This window comes from Stegostoma tigrinum, chromosome 7, assembly GCF_030684315.1.
Source record: "Stegostoma tigrinum isolate sSteTig4 chromosome 7, sSteTig4.hap1, whole genome shotgun sequence".
NCBI classification, from domain to species: domain Eukaryota; kingdom Metazoa; phylum Chordata; class Chondrichthyes; order Orectolobiformes; family Stegostomatidae; genus Stegostoma; species Stegostoma tigrinum.
Window position 1 is genome coordinate 75,661,724 of NC_081360.1, and position 22,055 is coordinate 75,683,778.

Genomic DNA, 22,055 nt, shown 5'->3' on the forward strand with positions numbered 1-22,055 from the left:
ATGAAATCTAGCCCTGTGTATCAGTCACTAACAGAAAGTTATGATGTGATTTTTTTTAGAAAAAGCCCTTTTAAAGGTTAGCATAAGTCTTTTTTAAAGGAAAGCCTTAAAAATGACTGTTTTGAAATGGCTGCAGGCCCAAATACAACTGTACATTTCAAACTGGGCCTCCAGTCCGAAAATTCAGGAGCTATACTAAGTTGAATCATCAATTTAATTATGTTTCACTGGTGTTGTCCAGGAGATAATGAAGTTTAATTGTCGATTCACTGTAAGAATGTAAATTAGATGCTGAATAGAACAAAAGTTCAGAACCACAGTGGGAGAAGGTCTAATTCTCGAAGTGCTAATGCCATATATTGAACATGATTAAGGTTTTGTGATGAGATCACATGATAACAGTGGCCACTTTTTCCTGCCGGCTAAGAGTGATACAAAAGGGTAAGTAGGCTGCCCAGAGAAATAGAAATTCCATCTTGCACCATCTGGAAGAAAGCTCTCTCCAGTGAGATAGCGAGGGAGGGAGACACAGCTAAACACCTCAAAACAGCTGGTCATTTTTTGTGGAGTAACAGAGCAGCTCAAAGTGACACACTTGCAGGATCCGAAGCCAGAGATCTGCTCTCACTCCTAAAATCTGTAGTCCTGCTGAATCAACCTCTCTAAGAAGTAACAACTGTTCAACTAGAGAAGCTATTGCTGCTGCTGGATATGACTGTGATGGTTAAGACCACAAGAAATAGCAATAGAAATAGGCCATTCAGCCCCTCAAGCCTGCTCTGCCATTCAACAGAATCAAGCTATTCCCCACATCCACTTTCCTGCTCTTTTCCCATAATTCTTGTATACCCTACTAATCTAGAATATATCTATCACTGCCTTACATGTACACAAGATTAGGATATCTGGTTGGCATGGACGAGTTGGACCAAAGGGTCTATTTCTGTGTTGTACATCTCAATGACTGTATGACTCTGACTCCACAGCTCTCTGTAGCAAGGATCCAAAGACTCAAAACTCTCTGAGAACAGTAGTTTTTTATCATCTCAGTCTTAATTTTGGGCTCCTCAATTCTAAGTTTATGCCCTCTGGTTCTAAAGTCTCCCATGAGGAGAAACATCCTCTCAGCATTTGCATTGGCAAGCCCCTACTGAGTCTGATAAGTTTCAGAGATCACCTCTCATTCTTTTAAAAGCCAGTGAGTAGTCTCCCACTCTAATTAAAATGTTGGCTCACAAGATAATGCATCCACACTGGAAATCCTAGTGAACCTTCTCTGAACTGCCTCCAATAAAATAATATATTTTCTTAAATAAAGGGACGACAACTGCTCACAATACTGCAGATGTGCTCTCACCAGCACCTTGTACAGTTTAAGTAAGGTTTCCCAACTCTTACACTCTGACCCCCTTGAAATAAGGGCCAACATTCCATTAGCCTTCCTGATTACCTGCTTCACCTGTGTGCTAGCTTTTTATGATTTATGCACGAGTGCCCTGAAGTCCCCTCGTGTTGCAGCTTTTTGCAGTTTTTCTCTATTTAAATAATACTCTGGTCTTTTGTTCTCCCTTCCAAAATGAGCAACTTTACAACTGCCCACATTGTACTCCATTTACAAACATTGTGCCCACTCACTGAGCCTATCAATAGCTCTCTGCAACCTCTTGTAGCCGTCTTTCAAAGAGCCTTTCCAATTATTTTTTGTGTCGTCTGCAAATTTTGGTATTGTACATTCACTTCCTACCTACAATTGATTAACCTTTGCACTTCAGCAAGAAAGGATTCAAGCAACATGGTTCATGGTTACCATAGAGAGTTATTGGGACTCATAAAATGCTTTCTTTTATCTGTATTTGTTTCAATAGTGTAACCTATACTTTTACTTAATATGATTAACTCTTTACTCGAAGAAACTTACAGTAATATCTTGTAGCAAACTGAACGTTAGCCTGTTTAAACAAAAGCTTGACTGTTAGTCTATTTGAATTTGAATCACAGAAATGAAAAGAAATTGTCTCAAGAAGATATATTAATTCACAGCCCACTGATCATGTTGGACACCTGCTTGGATCTTGAGATGTATGTTTTTGTCGAGCGTAAAATAAATATAACAAAATGGAAAGGGACCATTCAAATGGTAAAAGAAATATTTGGCAAACAAAAATAAAACCAGACAATTAGAATTTATTGTAGAAATTCAATTTCAATTAAACAAATACTGATAATTGAAAATGTCTGTACAACTGTGTAAGGTCACTTCTCAATGTAAATTGGTATAAGTTGTTTGAAGTGAAGCTTCAGGCTCGTTTGACAAGATTTAACCACCTAAAGAGCTGAAACTAAATGACAGAAAATTGATAAGCGGACAGAAACCCAAAGTAATGGAAATTCAGAATTACATATTGTAAATAGGAGAAAGCATGTGTTGATTGAACGGAGGTTGCTCTTATTGAATTTATTTGATGTTTTAAGGTTGTGACTGATTTATATTATACATGAGAAGGTGTTAGACAAAGAGACTTAAAAAAGAACTTGTTCAACTATTTTAAGGCTGAGGGAATCAAGGAATCAGCAATTAAGTTGGATTAAAAATGGGTCTGACAATACAAAGTAGACAGCAATCATGAATAGCAGCAATTCAAGCTGAGCAACTATGACTACTGAAATCCAGCAGTGAGTAAGTCATGGCAACCAGAATAGTATAATGTCTGGAATAGAAGTCCAAGATGATACTCCAAGTGGCACCATCTGGACTTCTGTAGCTAGTTCTGATCACTGCAACGACAAAAATGCTGCAGAACAATTAGAAAGAGGACAGCGACTAACAGTCTAACCACAGGAGAGCATTGGCTGATTAGGTAAAGCACTGTGACTCAGGTTCTAATGCAAAAAATAATGAAAGGAAAGCAATGATTTATACATTTAAAATTGTGATGGCACCTAATGAAGCAAAAACTCACTGTGTGGAGCTACAGCAAGCCATTTTACAACCTTATGAGAAAAAAATAAGTTGCTTCTCACTTTGAATTGCTTCCATGGAATGAAATCATAATCAAAACAGTGAAGGCAGCTTCTGTGGAATGCTTCCGGGAAGGAAACACACAAGTTCCTAATTTGAGAGAAAGTTAGTTGATGTTGGGGAAAAAAAATGAACATCTAGAAGACATATCCCAATCATTAGACTTCAGTGAGGATAACCTGGTGACTTTTTCAATTATGTTCTGAGAACAAAGAAAAAGCATCTCTGAATTCAAGACAGTGCTAGCATATGTGTTTCGTGGCACAATCAAGTTCTATCACAATGCAATATGTCTCTATCATACAGCTTATTCTCAGATTCTCTAGAATTAATTAGTTGTTTTCATTTTGTAAGATTCAAATGAAACTTTTGAGTCAACAAAAAGAAAATTAAATTCATTTGCTCTAGAGTCTGAGAATTACTTGAGGAATATTCCAATATATTACTGGATGGTTAAAAAGATTAGATTAGATTAGATTTCCTACAGTGTGGAAACAGGCCCTTCGGCCCAACAAGTCCACACTGCCCCTTGAAGCATCCCACCCAGACCCATCTCCCTATAACCCACACACCCCTGAACACTACGGGCAATTTAGAACGGCCAATCCACTTAGCCTGCACATCTTTGGGCTAAATCTGAATCTGATGAATATCAAGCTTTCAGGAAACTGCTTCAGCTGACCACACAGGCATTTCCAGCAAATAATTGCTACTGTTTAAAGCATGCCTTGTCCCATCAAAGTAGGGAGGCAACCAAGATTAACTTAAATCGTGCAGTTCACATTCAGAGCAATAGACTTGACTTATTTACCAATGAGTGTTACCAAGATTGATGATGTAGTCTGTTAGGAATGGGAAGTAGCATGGAAATATTGTAAAGTTGATTCAAATGGTCACTCTCTCTGAACATATAACTCTAACACCTGATCTGTTGTTCAATGTAACTTCTGGAAGAAAGTCATTTTGTTTCTTTTAAATTTATATCTGTGCACTTTTATTCCAAGTAAGAAAAACTGCTTAATCATCCACCATTCATATCTACTAATGAAAAATATGCCAAGGTGTTTGAGATGTGACTTACAGTCACAAGTGGTGCTCACCCAAAGTACATGTCTATTCATTTGACTTTTCATTAATGTCATGAATACCCAACAGATCAAAACTCATTCTTGTTTAGACCATGTATAAGAGACAATATAAATATGATACAATTATTATGTTCTTTTCCAATCAGGTTTCTCCACTAACTGGAATTTCTGGTGTACCCCTTTTGTGAATTTTCACTTTACGGACCAGAAGACATCAAGAAGCTACCCAGAAACCAAAGATTCTCCAGCTCACAGCTAGTTGGTGGTAGTCCTTGCTGCCATTGTCATTTTTAACTTTGCAGATATATGAAATGTAAACCCACTGAGCTCTCATGGCATCCAATAAACCAGTGAAAGGTTGACTTGTAAGAGTTAAATAAATCTAAAAATTAATGTGTGGGCATATTGAAAAGGATGAAAATATTGATGAAAGAATAATATTGACATAATCGCAATGTAAAATATTCGGTTCAAAAAGAACAATCACTGAGGTTTTGCACTAGCTCTGAATCAAATAAAGCTGGTGAAGGGTGCTGTACTCTGCGTGCGCCTAAATTGAGCAGCTGGACTGTATTATATGAATAGCTTTTATTGAAGCACTCAGTGCGTGCCCTTACCTCCAGCCTAATGTTCATTGAACAGACAAAAAAAAATTACAACCATAAATGCTATTAACCAAATCATGTGCATTTTCTAATGGATGGCTTTAATGTTTTAACACCATCATCTCGTTAGAAAGTCAATTGCATCTAGTAAACAAAAATCTTCCAAACTGCAGAAAACTGCAGAAAAATATTGTGCATTCTTTATTAAATTATTTTCTGAACACAAACTATGTTTTGATCAAGTTTATACCGTCAACCTGAGAGAACTTAAGTGCTAATTAATTCAATTAGTAACATGTGGCTAAAAATACATGTTACAAATTTTCACTTATTTTAATTCTAAATTAGAAGTTTTGATTTAACATAAAATAAACATTAGGAAAACCTATTTCGATGATCACAGGAATGAAAGTAAAATTGCTGGAGAAGCTCAGCAGGTTTGGCAGCACCTGTGAAGAAAAATTCAGAGCTAACATCTCGGGTCTGGTGACCACAGGCTGTGTTAGCTTTTGAAAAGGCATTTTGAAATGTTAATTTCAGGTATGAGAGAAAATCACATGGGCACAACATTGCTTTCTCTTAAATATTATTGTTTAATTTTAACCTATAAACTTAAGAGAGGCTCATAGTCACATGTTGATTTGTTGAATGCATCCAGTTTCAACTTGATTTGGTTGGTAACACTTTCTCTTCTGCATCAGAAGTTTCAAAATCCAAATCTTCCACCAGCACTTGGACACGTAACCTTGCTTGAGATTTCCTTGCAGTATCGTTGAGGTTATATTGTCAAAGCACTGGCTGAGAAAAGAGATATTAAAGCAGTGTCCCATTTACCTGGTCTCTGACCAGGGTGCATGCCAAGTTCTATGGAAATATACAGTGTGGAGCTGGAGGAACACAGCAGGCCGTGCAGCATCAGAGGAGCAGAAAAGCTGACGTTTTGAGTCGGGACCCCTCTTCAGAAATAAGGGAGGGGAAGTAGGCTCTGAAATAAATAGAGGGTGAGGGGGGGGCGGTGATGGCAAGTGGATAGCGGAGCGGATAGGTGGAGAGAAGACAGACAGGTCAAGGAGGCAGGGATGAAGCTAGTAATGGGGAGTGTAGAGGGGTCTCTTGATTTTCTAGTCCACATTCCTTCTCAACCAATGCCACAAGAGCCAAGATTAATAACCTCTCAACCTCACATCATAGTTTCAATACCATTCTGTGGTAGATTAGCTACTGTGTATATTTACAAAATGATAGCGGCTCCATTTTGTTGGGGATATGATAATTGCCGAGATAAGTGCAAGGCTCTTTTCATTTCAATGAAAGATCCCATTCTGTTGGCTTCCCTCATTCATAGCCCTGCTTGCAGACTAAAGGTTTATACTTCACACACCACTTCACAGAGCTCTACAACGGCTTAGTATTTAGATAATATGCCTCTTTTTATTCTTACTGCCAGAATATACTACATCACGTTTTCCCACACCATATTCCTTTTGCCCACTCACTTTACCTATCTAGTTCCCTTTGTTGCCTCCTCATGTCCTCTTCACAACCTTCCATCAACAGCAAATTTAGCAGCCATGCTTTCAGTCCCTTCATCCAAGTCAGTTTAATAAATAGTAAAATGCGGAAGCTGGATCCCTGAGAATAATTTTATTTATGCTCTAGATTTTTTTTGGCCTTTTCAATGAGCATTGGGCTGGAGGTAAGGACACACTCTAAATGATTCAATGAAAGCCATTCATATAAAACACCATCTGCTCTAGCTTTAGTCCATGTTGAAAACAACATCCTTCACCACTTGATTTGGTTCAGGAGTAGTGTAAAACTTCAGTAATTATTCTTCTGTATTATTGTAGTCGAGCTGACACTACATTCCTTCATTAAAATCTCACAGTTCGCACCCGTCACAATCTGTTCACAAATGTCAATTTTCTGCTTTCATCAACACTTTTGCACATCTCGAATTAACCTTTCACTGGATGCCATAATAGTTGGATGGGATTTAAAATTCACACGTTAAAAAAATGAATTTCCATCAGTTTCCCTTTATCCACAACACATGCTACTTTTTCAAAGAACTCAAACAAATTGGTTAAACATGATTTCCCTTTCACAAAACCATGCTGACTCTGCGTGATATCCTGTATTCTTTTAAAGATAACATCTTTAGTAATTGTATCTGACATCTTCCCTGTGATAGATGCCAAGCCAACTGGCCTGTAGTTTCTTACTTTCCATTTCCTCCCCAACTTGAATAAAAGAGTTACCTTCATTATTTTCCCATTTATTGGAACCTTCCCTAAATTTAGGGAAGCTTGGCAAATTAAAACCAATTCATTTCCACCATCTAAAAAAAGAGCTATGGATGCTGGAAATCATAAATAAAAATAGAAATTGCTGGAACATTTCAGCAGGTCTGGTAGTACCTGTAGATGGAAATCAGAGTTAAAATTTTGGGTCCAGTGACCCTTCTCGAGGATGGAGGAACTATCCTACGAGCTTTTTCTTTTGAAAACGTAGGATGAAGCTCATCATGACCAAGGGGCCTACCATCCTGCAGCTCCACCCATTTTCTCTGTATCACCTCCCTGGTGGTTATAAATTTAAGACTATAAGACCATAAGACATAGGAGTGGAAGTAAGGCCATTTGGCCCATTGAGTACACTCTGCCATTTAATCATGGCTGATGGGCATTTCAACTCCACTTCCCTGCACTCTCCCCGTAGTCCTTGATTCCTTGTGAGATCAAGAATTTATCAACCTCTGCCTTGAAGACATTTAACGTCCCGGCCTCCACTGAGCTCAGTGGCAATGAATTCCACAGGCCCACCACTCTCTGGCTGAAGAAATGTCTCCTCATTTCCATTTTAAATTTACCCCCTTTTAATTCTAAGGCTGTGCCCACGGGTCCTAGTCTCCCTGCCTGACGGAAACAATTTCCCAGCGTCCACCCTTTCCAAGCCATACATTATCTTGTACATTTCTATTAGATCTCCCCTCAACCTTCTAAACTCTAATGAATACAATCCCAGGATCCTTAGCCGTTCATCATACGTTAAACGTACCATTCCAGGGATCATCCGTGTGAATCTCTGCTGGGTACGCTCCAGCGCCAGTATGTCCTTCCTGAATCTTTACTCTTATACTCTAATTTCTTGAAATACATAGAAAAACACAGGAAATAGGCGCAGGACTACGCCATTTGGCCCTTTGAGCCTTTCCACCATTCAATATGAACATGACTGATCATTCAAATCAGTATCCTGTTCACATTTTCTCACCACACTCTTTGATTCCTTTAGCCCCAAGAACTATATTAAACTCCATCTTGAAATCATTCAATTTTTAAGTCTCAACTGCTTTGTGTGAAGAAGAACTTCAGAAGCTCACCATTCTCTGGGTGAAGAAAATTCTCCTCATCTGTCTGAAATGGCCTGTACACTATCCTTAAACTGTGATCGCTGTTTCTGGACTCTCCACTCATTGAGATCATCTTTCCTGCATTTACCCTGTCTAGTCCTGTGAGAATTTTAAAGGTTTCTATGAGATTTCCCTCATTCTTCTAAACTCCAGTGAATGAAGTATTAACCGATCCAGTCTCTCTTCATACACCAATCCTGCCACTTACCCTCGGTTTTTATTGTCCATTAAATCCCATCAGTCACCCTACCACCATTTCCTCGGTAAGACTGACTTCTTTCAGTTTCTACCTCTTACCAAACCCTGTGTTCCCCAACATTTCTGAGACATTATGTGTGTCTTCCTTTGTTGAGGCAAAACCAAACTATGCATTTAATTGATCGGCCATCTTCTTGCTCTCCATTAAAGCCTCTCCTGTTTCTGCCTGCAATGGGCTTAGATTTTCTTCACTAATCTGAGTCTCTTCACCTGGGTTTCTCCTTATTTCCCATTTCCTGATTTACAGCTATCTCTGCGATGTTACTTATACTCACTACAGTGCAAGATTGATGCAAAATACACATTCAGTTCATCTAGCATGTCCTTATTTTCCATTATTAATTCATCACTCACTTTTTACAAGACAAACATTCAGTTTGTTAACACTTTTTCTTAAAAAATCTATACAACCTTACTAGCTGCTTCTATATTTCCAGATAATTTACTCTTGTACTCTAATATTTCTCTCCTTATTAATCTTCTAGTTTTTCTTTGCTTTTTTTAATATTCTGTCCAATTTTCTGATCTGCCAACCATCTTTTCATGACGACATGAGTTACAAGTGTGATACTGTGGTTAACTTTTTGAGTTAACCAGAGATGGTGGGTTCTCCTCTTGGAACTTTTCATTCTTGTCGGAAGGCATCTATCCTGTGTATTCCAAATTTTTACAAGATGGTGGTGCTGGCATGTTAGGGAGTGTTAGGGCTCCCAAGGATGTATCGCCCAGGCTGGCCACATCATTCTCTCTTTCTCCCTCTCCACTTTTCCATCCTTTCTGTTCTCCGTTCTTTCTTTCATTTTCTGATGTTGGGGGAAACTGGAATGTTGCTCAAGGGTTGTTGGTAGCAGTAGTGGTGGTGCCCAGATTGAGGAATCCTGGTTTTGGTAGGCCCAGAGCCTGGACTCGGCAACTTGGTGGGTCATCAGTTGTGCTGCGGCTTGGCGTACAGAGGGAGTTACATCCTTTGTCAGTATAAAGTTGAGTTCAGGACGACTGGAGGGGAGTTCCTGGCATGGGACCAGAAATGAGGTTGGCAATGGACAGGAGGTGAGGCCTGCTATGATTTGGAGATAAGACCCAGCACAGTCTGGAGGTTAGATCTAGCCCAACCTGGAGGTGAGATCCAGTGCCATCTGAAGGTGAGACCCAGTGCAATCCAGAGGTGAGACCTGGTGCAGCTTGGAGGTGAGACCCAGAGCAGCCTGGAGCTGAGACCTGGTGCAGCCGGAAGCAAGGCCCAACATGGTCTGGAGTTGAGACCTGGCAAGGTCTGCTTAAAGGTCTGTAACGCTGAACTTTTTATTCCTTTATTTTTCTAATTTATTCCTCAGATCCTGTACCTAGGTATCTTTGTACTTAAGATGGCACCATAAGTGGCAACTTTATAAACTTCTCACTACATCCTTGAGAGTACATGTGCCAATAAACTTAAACCTTTTCTATTTAATTCTTTAAATTTCAGTTAATGTAGCTGCCATGACTCATACCTAACCTAATTAAACAGTTCACTTTGTGATGCTACCATAGTTTTAAGAGGTCTATTTTTTGTCTAGTTTTTTTTTAAAGAGTGGTTATGAGACAGGGGCATCTAGCTGTCTATTCAGAAGCCAGTGAAGTAAACAGCTTGTGAGGCCTTGGGGTCTTTTTTAAAGTTGGAACAATAAAAGCAGCTTGAATGGGTGTGGTCAAGTTCTCACAGAACCAAGGTTTTTAATTTCTTAAACAAAAACAGAAAATGCTGGAAAAGCTCAGTAGATCGGGCAGTGCCTGTGAAGAGAAATCAGAGTTATGTATTGGGTCTGGTGACTCTTCCTCATGATAGCTACATTAACTGGCATTTAAGGGAATAAATCAGCATAGGTTTAAGCTTATTATCACATGTTTAAGCTTATTATCACATATACACCTAGTAAGGTTGTATAGATATTTTTAAGAAAAAGTGTTAACAAACTGAATGTTTGTCTCACATTCAACCCCTTTAGAGATGCTGACAGACCTGCTGAGCTTTTCCAGTAACTTCTGTTTTTATTTCTAATTTATAACATCCACTGTTTTTTTTAGCGTTTCTTAGTTTTTCAATACCTATTGTTGTTAGGTCTGTTGCTGCAGTGTATCTCTCCCTGCCACACTTCTCAGAGTTCTCTTGATATTTTTCCTCCTACGTTGCTGGAGTTGCATGTGAGACAACCTGTTTTTTTTGAATTTGCCTTTCACTAGGAATGTGTTTTATGGGATGCTATTATACTGAAACAGCTATTGTTAAGTAGTGAACTAATCTGTTTTTTTTTGCTAAGTTTTCCAATAGAGTTACAGATAAACTAATTATTTTCTTTATTCTTTCTTTTATTGTATTTTAACTAGAGTGTATGAATAAAATGTATCTTGCATCAAATCTTACAGTTTGACCAATCAAATTATGTCTGGAATATGTCACCTTATACTTACCCTTAAGATAAGAAAATGTTAGGAACTAGACTATCATTCTAATATATTTTGAGGGGGTCAGGTCTGGTCCATAACAACTTTACCGTGCTCAATTTCAACAACCTTATAATTGCCAATATTTAATATACTGGTCTTGGACCCATTCGTTTCTCTGTCAAACTGAATGTAAAATTCAATCATTCTATAATCACTGCTAACTAAAGATGCTTTCACCACAAAGTCATTCATCAATCTTCACTGCACAAAGCCGGGTCAAAACAGCCCTCTGGTTAGCCTTAGAACAGGGTGTTTTAAGAAACTATCTGAAAAACATTCTTTGAATTCCTTACCTTTGACCAATTCATTTTTCTGGTTGTTGACACCCATATGGAACATGACAATAAGACACTTTCCCTCCCACACCAAGTTTCTCTCCATACCTGAAGTCATTGGTTTCCCAGGAAGGCAACATTACCTTCTGATCTTCCACTCCTCAGAGACTGACATTTATAGGTCCTCATTACAGTTTTCCCTGCTTATTTTGCACTCCTTTTGCCCCTTCTGCTTTAATGACTTCACGAACCACATACTATAGTCAATTAACTGACACACGCTCCAGCCATCTCTCTCAACCAAACAAGCTGAAAGAACATCTAGCTTCCTCCCTCCGGATCAATCTCAGGGAATCTCTCTCCCACTGCAACTCTCTTGTAATCCCTTCAGCCTTGAAACCTCTCTGATGAAGGGTCTAGGCCCAAAATGTCAGCTTTTGTGCTCCTGAGATGCTGCTTGGCCTGCTGTGTTCATCCAGCTTCACACTTTGTTATTTTGAACATCTCGTCTGTTGGACAAGTACAAAGAATAAGATTCCTATGCTCCTGCCCTCTGAGTCTCTTTACCTGCCACACTTGCGGGTGCTCCCTCCTTTTCCAGATTAGTGTCCAAATCAGAAGGCCTTATCCTAAGGGATGTGACTACCTTGTGCAATGAATACTCCAGGTAACTATACCCTCCGTCATGAATCATAATGTTTGTAGTTTTGCCTCTATGTCAAACTTGGAGCCAACTCTGAGCTGCAAACACTGACTGCAGATGTGTCTGGCCTTGGTCAAACTGATATGCAGGATGGCCACACATTCTGCAATTGCAACATATAGCTAGCATGAAATCTTTATTGGGTCTTAATTGAGTAATTAATTGTTGTAATGTCTTCTCACTATTACTTAATTCACTAACTTTAATCTTAGAATCCTATAAGCTTTACTGTTTTCAAGTAAGGTTCATAATGACAACACTTACAGCTACAGTGTCTTAATTACAGATTATAATTGCAGTTTGTCAAAAAAATCTTTTTTCTCAGTTTCATCATTTTGCACACTGTCTATGAAAGCAGTTACCCACTAACTATGCCTTTCCTGTGATGTCACTGATTTTGTTTCCCACACCCAGCACATTTCCTCTGCTCCCTGCTTTGTTATCCCCAGCAGAACCGGTCTGCTCCTCTCTGGGTAAATCACCTGCCAAGGGTAGACATGTCTGCAGTCAGTGTTTGCAGCTCGAGCAGATTTGGCTCAGTGTTTATGAGATACAGGCCAAACTACACACATGACGGAGGGAGAAAGTTATCTGGAGACTTTATTCTACAAGATAGTCATACCCCTTAGGACACGTTTTCTTGTGATGCCACTGTTCATTCTTTTCTATTCAAATGATTGGCTCAGGGTGCTCTGCTCATCTGCTCCTCTCAATATATTTTTCATGAATGAATTTGTTGAAATAATATAATTCTACTTCAGGTTTAGGCTTTGAATTTCAATGAAATTATCAATAAAATTAATAAGATCTATTTATAGAGTCTGAGTCATAGAGTAATACAGCATGAAAACAGATCCTTTGGTCCAACTAGTCCACGTCGACCATGTTCCCAAACTAAATTAGTCCCACTTGCCTGCATTTAGCCATTATCCTTTCAAACCTTTCCTATTCATGGACTTACCCAGATGTCTTTCAAATGTTGTAACTGTATCTGCATCCATTACTTTCTCTGGCAGTTCATTCCACACACTAACTACACACTCTGTCAAAAAGTTGCCCCAATATTCTTTCTAAATCTTTCTCTTCTCACCTTAAAACTGTGCCCCCTAGTTTTGAACTCCCTCACCTGAGGAAAAAGACTCTTGCTATTCACCTTATCTGTATCTCTCATGATTTTATCAACCCTGTAAGGTCACCCCTCAACCTCCTGCACTGCAGTTCAAAATGCCCCAGCCTATCCAGCCTATTTTTATAATTCAAGCCTTCCATTCCCAGCAATATTCTGATAAATCTTTTTTGTATCCTCTCCAATTTAATAACATCCTTCCCTTAACAGAGTGGCCAGAACTGCATACAGTGGTCCAGAACAGGCCTCACTAAAGCCCTGTAGAACCTCAATATGACGTACCAATTCCTATACTCAAAGGTCTCAGCAATGAAACCAAGCATGCTTAATGCTTTATGAACCAACCTGTCTACCTGTGAATGCAAATTTCAAAAAACGCTGGACCTGAATCCCAAGGTCTGTCTGTTCTACATACTACCCAGGGTCCCACAAATTAATTGTGTACAAAAACAAAGTTGCTGGAAAAGCTCAGCATGTTTGGCAGCATCTGTGGAGAAGAAAAAAGAGTTAACTTTTTGGGTCTGGTGACCTTTCCTCAGAACTTCTCCTCCACAGATGCTGCCAGACCTGCTGAGCTTTTCCAGCAACTTTGTTTTTGTTCCTAATTTACAGCATCCACAGTTCTTTTGGTTCTAAATTAATTGTGTAAGCTTTTCACTTGTTTGTTTTTCCAAAATGCAATACCTCACATTTATCCAACTAAACTCCATCTGCTAGTCTTCAGCCCATTGGCCCAACTGATCAAGGCCTCTTTGTAACCTTGGATATCATTCTTCACTGTCCACTATATCACCAATTGTGCTATCGTCCATAAATTTATTAACCATGCCTCCTATATTCTCATCCAAAACATTTATATAAATAGACTTTATGGCTTTCTATGCTCTGATGTATTTTACATAGTCATGAAACATCTTTTAACCCCAAAATATACCAATAACTCCTGTTTTTTTAATTGGTTACCTTGTTTTATCTTCTATGGCCATACTCATTGCTAGCTGTCCCTCAATTCAAGAGTGATGACTTTTCAGCGCAAAAAATTTCTACCCTGGGTCATCACAGGAGTGCAGAGGTTAAATCTTGGCTCACACACCTTTTTGCATATGGGTACTCAAATGCAATGTACCATGTGATAGTGGGGCTCAGAGTTTAAGATTTGTTTCCATTTCTTTCCTGTTTTGGGCCAGGAAATTTCATTGCCACCAATCCTCCTTTCTGCTCTTTTTAAATAAACATTAAACATGTTATATAGTGCAAGTCTTCCTTTTGATTCTGAGGCTAAGTGCCTGTCTAGCCATCAGTGGCACAGGATAGACCGATAGACCACCATAGAGTCTTAACATGAAGAGATAATTGTCACTTCAATGTTTGGTTTATTGCCTGATGCCAACAGGCATATTCAACATTGATTAGTTTGGCATAATTGGAACTATCAGGAGCCTGGTGTATCATATCTGTTTTGGTCCCAACCTCATGCAACAGAACTATTTCTCCACCCAAACACTGTGCAACTTCAGCAGATTGAGTGACTCTCACCACAGCTCAACATTACCTATTTCAGAACCATTTCCTTTTGAATGCCTCCCCAAAACTTTTTCCCAGGGATTCACAGAAAAGCTATAGTGTAGAAAGAGGCCATTCAGCCTAATCTGTCTCTATCAGAGTCTTAACTAAGAATTACACATTCATAATCCATGTTTATATATCCAATTCACACCTGTTCTCTTAGCCCCCATGCCTCAGGCAATCCTTCAGATCATACTGGATGATAACAGATTCACATTTCTCTTTCTCAAATAAATACACATATTTTATATAAAACAGACAGAATATTACAAACCAGTATTTTCTTCTTTCTATATTAAAAGTTCCAAGCATCTCTTTTCAGCACGCGTAGCAGTTTCTTTGAGCTTGCTTCTTTCTTTGTAAAACAATTAGATTTCTGATGGCTACTAACAACCCATTTCACTTTAGAGATTTTCTGTTCTCCAGCCTCTGCTTTAAAACTGCAATATTGATCCTGTCTTTTCTCATCCACACATTTTGTTGATCATTATCCCATAGTGACTTATTATTGACTGAACATTCAATGGGTTTTGCTGCTGAATCCCTTTTTTAGAATTGCTCCCAATATTTTCACAAAGAAAAACACTAAGACAGAATTTCTATCATGAAGGTATTTTTCTACTAATTTTCTGATCTCTTCAGCTTTGCAGACTAAAGGACAACATTGACCACCCTCTCTCACAAGAAAAACCGTACACCCTCCAGCACTGAAGGACCCACCACAGAAATTTGTACACGTAGCTTCACGAGAAACAAGAGGTTTCATGTTCCTGGCATTCCCCTGAAAAGAAATTTTCAAAGCACAACACTCCTGTTTTAGTTTTTTCAATGTTTTGTTCACCTAAGTGATACCTTCCAGATTGGGGTTTTACATTGTACTCAATTTTAATACATTAAAGCTGTCTTCTGAACTTGCTTGTGTGCCCAGCCAATTTAGCTGTCCAATTAGACTTTGCAATTCCCTAATTTCAGGTTAGATCTTTCTTGTGCCCACACTAAATTGTCAATATTGTTCAGATGCTTGCTAATAGCATTTTTTACCCTGTCTAACAGTACGGAGAGAACACGTGACAATAACTGAGATATTTTGTCTGTAAATTATTATAAACCCCTTTTGTTAAGACAGAATTTCTATCATGAAGGTATTTTTCTACTAATTTTCTGATCTCTTCAGCTTTGCAGACTAAAGGACAACATTGACCACCCTCTCTCACAAGAAAAACCGTACACCCTCCAGCACTGAAGGACCCACCACAGAAATTTGTACACGTAGCTTCACGAGAAACAAGAGGTTTCATGTTCCTGGCATTCCCCTGAAAAGAAATTTTCAAAGCACAACACTCCTGTTTTAGTTTTTTCAATGTTTTGTTCACCTAAGTGATACCTTCCAGATTGGGGTTTTACATTGTACTCAATTTTAATACATTAAAGCTGTCTTCTGAACTTGCTTGTGTGCCCAGCCAATTTAGCTGTCCAATTAGACTTTGCAATTCCCTAATTTCAGGTTAGATCTTTCTTGTGCCCACACTAAATTGTCAATATTGTTCAGATGCTTGCTAATAGCATTTTTTACCCTGTCTAACAGTACGGAGAGAACACGTGACAATAACTGAGATATTTTGTCTGTAAATTATTATAAATTATGTTCAGGTTACCATCATGAATTCCCTGTGACAGAGTATTTTAATACACTAGAGTCAATAATGTATGTTACACATCACTTATTTATTTATGAAGCACATACTGAACGATTGAAAATTAGTTATTTGCAGTAACTAATGCGCGCATATTAAAATAAGTTGAAACCTGACCTGGCAAAGGTTTCATAATGCAAAATGCTAATTGTGTCAAGAGATTGTACATGTGTATGCCAAATTCAAATTAGCTTAGTTTGTAGATGAAGTTGTTGGCTGCCATCCTCTTGGCAGTCTGAACATGAAATGCAGGCATGTTTGTTTCTTCCATGCACCACAGTACACTGATTGGCATCTCTTACTATTATATTCTGTCTACCGTCATTTTTTTTCTGAAGTCCCAGTTCTTCCAATAATAGATCCTCGTTCATTTTTGATCTGGGATGTCAACATTATATTGTCATTTCTGACTTACTGTCACTTGTTATAGACTGAAGCTTCAGGCTCACAGACATATCTCATCATTTTCTATCATTTTAAATGAAAGGACACTCAAATGGGAGCTTTCCTCTCTCTAATTCACTAAATCTAGTTATTTCTTGAGTTTATTGATGGGTTTGAGAGTCTCAGTGATGATGACGGACAACCGTCGTAAATGAAGTACACTAGCAAATGGATTATTTAATTAAAATCATGCAATTATCATTAAAAACTTATATAACACCCAAATTTAAAAAGACAGGGAGGCAGAATCCAGGAACCTAGGGGCCAGTTAGCCTGAACTCAGTCATTGATAAGACTTTAAAGTACATTATCAAGGATGAGATTGCCAAGTACTCGGGAAGTGCCTGGCAAAATAGGGCTGGCTTTGTTTATGGGAAGTCATCCCTGACAAATCTGTCAAAATTATTTGAGGAGATTAGTTAGACAAAGGAGAGCCAGTAGATGTGTTCTACTTGGATTTGCAGAAGGCCTTTGGCAGGGTGTTGCTCCGGAGGCTGCCAAATAAGATAAACGCCCATGGTCTCAGGGGCAAGGTACTGGCATGGATAGAGGATTGGCTGACAGGCAAAAAGCAGAGTGGGGATGAAGAAGTCTTTTTTGGATGGCAGCTTGTGACTGGTGGTGTTCTGCAGGGTTCAATGTTGGGACCACAAGTAGTCATGTTATACATTAACGATCTGGACAAAGGAACTGAGGGTATTATTGCAGATGACACAAAGATAAATGGAGGGGTAGGTAGTGTTAAGGAACTGGGGAGACTGCAGAAGGACTTTAATAGGCTAAGAAGGTGGGATACTACTGTAAACCGTACTGCACCAAATATAATCTTCAACTAACCACCATTCATAAACAATTCAGAGAATGATCCATATAATGCTTTTTAAATAAGATTCATTTGGATTTGCCCCTTATTTTTAATGTGTGTGTTGCATTACTCATTCTTATTGCATTTAGTAATAAGTTGTCCTCTTTCTGGGAGAAAGAGAAGAGATGCTTTTCAAATTTACCTCATTGTAGCCAACTGAGAGGCCGGTGAATAATAGGACAGAATAGAAGTTTATTGTCACATGTACTTTTGCATAAAAAGTACAGTGAAAAGTTTTATAAGTTGCCTCCCCAAGGCACCTACATCAATGACAGAAATCATACATTATAATTTCAAAAAAGTGAAATTAAGACAAAGTTCATCACAGTTCTGTTAATATCTCCTGGGGTCAGGGAAAGCCGATTTAAGAATAAAGATAGAGAGCCAGTCTATCTTTCTTACCTGGGAACTTAACAGTTTGGGATCATGAAGTCATGAAGTACAAGAAATTGGGTAACCACGCCCAGGGTTTGGTGGTAACATGACATAATTTTACTTCTATGAAAATCATGCACAATTATTTAAATAGACTTCTATGCATTTAATATATAAATCTGATGATATTTAATCAGTGAAAATCTGTGCATCCTTTCCTCCAGACTTCGTATAAGTAAAGCAGAATAGTTCATGCCTCTCTTAACAAGGGCAATACAATGCCATCCCTTAAAACTGCAAACATTCTCATAATATAGTTTATCCTGAATATGACTGTAAGATGAACCAGCCCAGATTACCTGAAGCTGTGTAGCAATGGGCCTCATTGCAACTGGCACCCAGGTTACGGTGTCCTCTATTTCCCAGCCAGCAGCTACCAGACTTCAAATAAAGGCATGTTAACAGTTTGCTCAATCCTCGCTTGAGTTGAGCGTTCATTTAATTCATAATCTTTACTGATAATCTCACCTGAAGCAGAGGGGCCAGCTATAACATGTGGCTTTCCCATTTTAAAGGGCTTGAGCAGGGATATTGAGACTTGTCTCCGAAAGAAGGCCTCTCTATAAACAAAATAAAAATTAAGAACGAAAAGTTTCACAAATCCCATTCATTGGTGCTATACTCTGCCTTCATTATTTCCTGCAAACACTTTTTTAGTCATAATTGTCCTTTTTCTTTTGGTATTTTTAGTCCTTAAAAGCAATTTTAATGAATAAGGCTTTCTTGCTGGGTTCTGTAAACAAGATGGGAGATGTCTGTCTGAGCTGTTTATTAACACATAAACTGGAAGCACCCAGAGATACAGTCCTGTCACCCACTTGACGTTGAATATGTCACAGGAGACCCACCTTTCCTGTTTCTGCTATGCAGGACAGAATGTCACAAAGGGAACGTGACTGACAGGGAACCTCTGGAAGAAGAATTAAAGAATTTTACAGCATGAGTTGAATCCTCTCAGAATCCTCTCAAACGTTGGCCATATTAGAGGAGTAAATTGAAGGAATGGGTAAGTTGGGCAAATGTATCAGGGAAAGGGATAAGTATTGAAGAAAAGAAAAACGAAAATTTAGAGAGATGGAAATAATTAATGGGGATTGGACTCAACTGTTTTACAGAAGGGCAAGTACTGAGCATCATTAGAAACCTAACTACAAACGGGACAACAATGAAAGATCAAATACATCAGAATGTAAAGGGGACAAAATACAATCACTCTTAAAAGTGGACCCAGTAAATGGTATGTTAATCTATTAATCATTAATTTATACCAGTTCCACCCATGCAGGAAATACAACAGCTTTATGTTCTTTGCTAACTTAATAATTCAGATCAGGCAGACCAAAATATGCTGCTTAGAGGTTACATGCCTCAGTGCAAGACATGAACTTGTGTGAGATTAGTACATCTAAACCGAGTCAGCGCTACTTAAAGCCAGGACCACCTTTTGAAGGGGAAGTACACTCTAGAAATGGCTAGGAAAAGGAGTAAAACCTGACAAAATGCTGATTTAATGGTGTAAGACAGCACGCTCCATGATTTTCTGAAGCAGCAATTAGGGCCTTAATGTTGTAAATTGGGGCCAGAAGGTGAATTCTGAAAAGGAAATGTGGAGAACAGAGGTCCACAAGATGTTTAATAGCCTCACACAAGTGATCAAGATCAATGAATTATCTTTGAGGGTCACAAAAGCCTTAGAATTGAGCCACTAGCCTGAGAGATTACTTGTTGGACTATATTCCTATCACTCATGAACATTAAACTCAGAAGCAGGAATTGACTATTTGGCTGTTTGAGCCTACTCCACCATTTGATAAGAATATGCACAAGGTATAAGGAGAAAGCAGGAGAATGGCATTAAGTAACAATGCTCTTTTAATGAGGTGATCAGGCATGATGGGCTGAATGACCTGTACTGCATCGTAAGACTTCTATGATCCTGTGATTGTGTCCTGTATTTTCCTGTTTACCCCTGTAGCTTTTGTGTGAGTCATGTTTCTGTCCAATATCGACTTAAAATTATTCAATGATCCAGGAGGAATCCTTAGATTAACAACATCTGAGGAGAAAAAATAAAGCTTTCCTCATCCCCATCCTAATGGTATATTCCCTTACTATTAAATTGTATTCCCTAGTTTTAGTCTCTACCATGAGGGGAAATATCCTTCTCGCATCTGTCAACACTTGGTCAAGATCCGTCAGGATTTTATACAAGGTTACCAGCAATCTCTATGAATCATGACTTGCTCCACCTGATCCTGTTGCATTTAGCACTGTTACAACCCTCACTTACATATCTCTCAGCTTGCACATACTGCTAGCTACTGACAGGCATTTTACACAAAAACTTTGTAGCTCACTCACTGAAAACCCTCCTACTTGCAAGAAAAAGTGATGCAGGGCCAGAGGCTTCCGCACACCTAAACAGCCAAGCTTAGCTATATGTCCTGAACTTTATGGAGGAGATGGTGCTTGCTTTCATTGTAGTGATCATCACAGAGATCATGATCAGTGGAGGGGCTGAAACTATGAAATGAGACAGTATGGTCATTTTGAATCCTCTTTCTCAATCTCACTTCCTCTTCAATGCATACCCCCACTTCTGAAATTCAGAATGTGGGCACCTCTTATTTTAATCTCTTTCCCTTACTAGCATCTCAACCACTGCGGTTAACACTACATAGAATTTAAAGAATAGGTTTGAAAGACTGGGACGAAGAGAAAGTAGGGTGATTGATTGCTTAGATTGTTAGATTAATAAAAATTGATTTGCAATGTTTGGTTATGGTGGAATTTATTTTAGCATTGTGGCTAAATGGGCAATGTTACAGTCAATTAACAGAGGAAGGAAGGTGTGAGGTAGCTGGTGCATAGGGAATTGGAGTTGTGTTGACTGATACCGCAATCACTCACAGACAGCATAGTCAGAAGGCAGACCTCCCTTCTTCCAGACTCCTCCTCCTGCTCTACTTCCTCTTCCTCAATTGTGTATCAATTGAGGTTAGCAAGGACTTTACTTATATGATGGTGAGGATGTGCCGCAGACCGTAATGAATCTTGACATGCACTCGGCCAAGTACTGCAGATTTCCATACGGCAGCCCAGGTAGGGAAAGAATTATTTCAGTGGACAGATGATTTCCTCAGTTTTGAATGGAAACCTGCCTTCGTTATATACATGATGCTCCTGTTTGAGTTGGTTGCAAACCGAGGTTACGAAGCAGTTATCAATCTGTGTCTCTTAGTAATCATTGTTTATTTATCATGATGGGTCAAACTGAGCTCCTTGCAATGCCATAAGTTTGCTCCACCTTTTTCTTTCTAACAAGAGAAAATAAAATGTTCTTTTGGAATGCAAAGCCCTAGTAACCTTCAGTGAGCATTAATGGATAGCAAACTGGAAAGTGTGACAAATATTGTCTGCATCCAAGCTGGAAGGAACCCAAAACATAAAAGTTCATGAACACGGCCACCTTGGGAGCTATTAGCAATATCATCTTTGCCTTCTTCTGCAGTTATGGCTGTGGCAGTGGTGATGAATTCAGTGAAAACAAACTTAATAAAGCGAAGACATCTGACACATTGTTCTTTACTGATGTTATAGCGGGAGAAGGGACATCTCTATGATGTGCTTGACTTCTCTGCAGGATCCTGATCCACAGCTCAGTGGTGGCAAGAGATTTTTATTCTTTACTTTCCAGATACATTTTAAGCAAAATCATATGGCCGAGGGATACATGCTCCCCGACTCTCCTCATTAAACACTACTTCTGTGCATTCCTGCACTTTGTTTCAGGGTCCTGCATCAAAAGTTTGCTAAACTGAATTTTAAAAATTGCGTCAGTGAACAGTCAGGCCTCACGAGCTCCCTCCCCTATGCCAGCCACAGGGTCACAGAATTATACAGCTCAGAAACAGACCCTTCAGTCCAATTTAATCATGCCAACCAGGTTTCCCAAACCAAATGAGTCCCACTTGCCCTTGTTCGGCCCATTTCCCTCGAAACCTTTACAGAAAACAACAAATGCCGAAGATCAGACAGCATCCACGGAGGGAGAGCAAGCTAACATTTTGAGTCTCGA

The 22,055-nt window shown here is 38.9% G+C and overlaps 1 protein-coding gene across 2 annotated transcripts in view; it reads right to left on the minus strand.

Annotated features, from left to right (window-relative positions):
* nxph2a (neurexophilin 2a) overlaps positions 1–22,055 on the minus strand; it is a 133,128-nt gene that overhangs the window by 57,461 nt on the left and 53,612 nt on the right. The gene's annotated exons all lie outside the window — the stretch shown is intronic.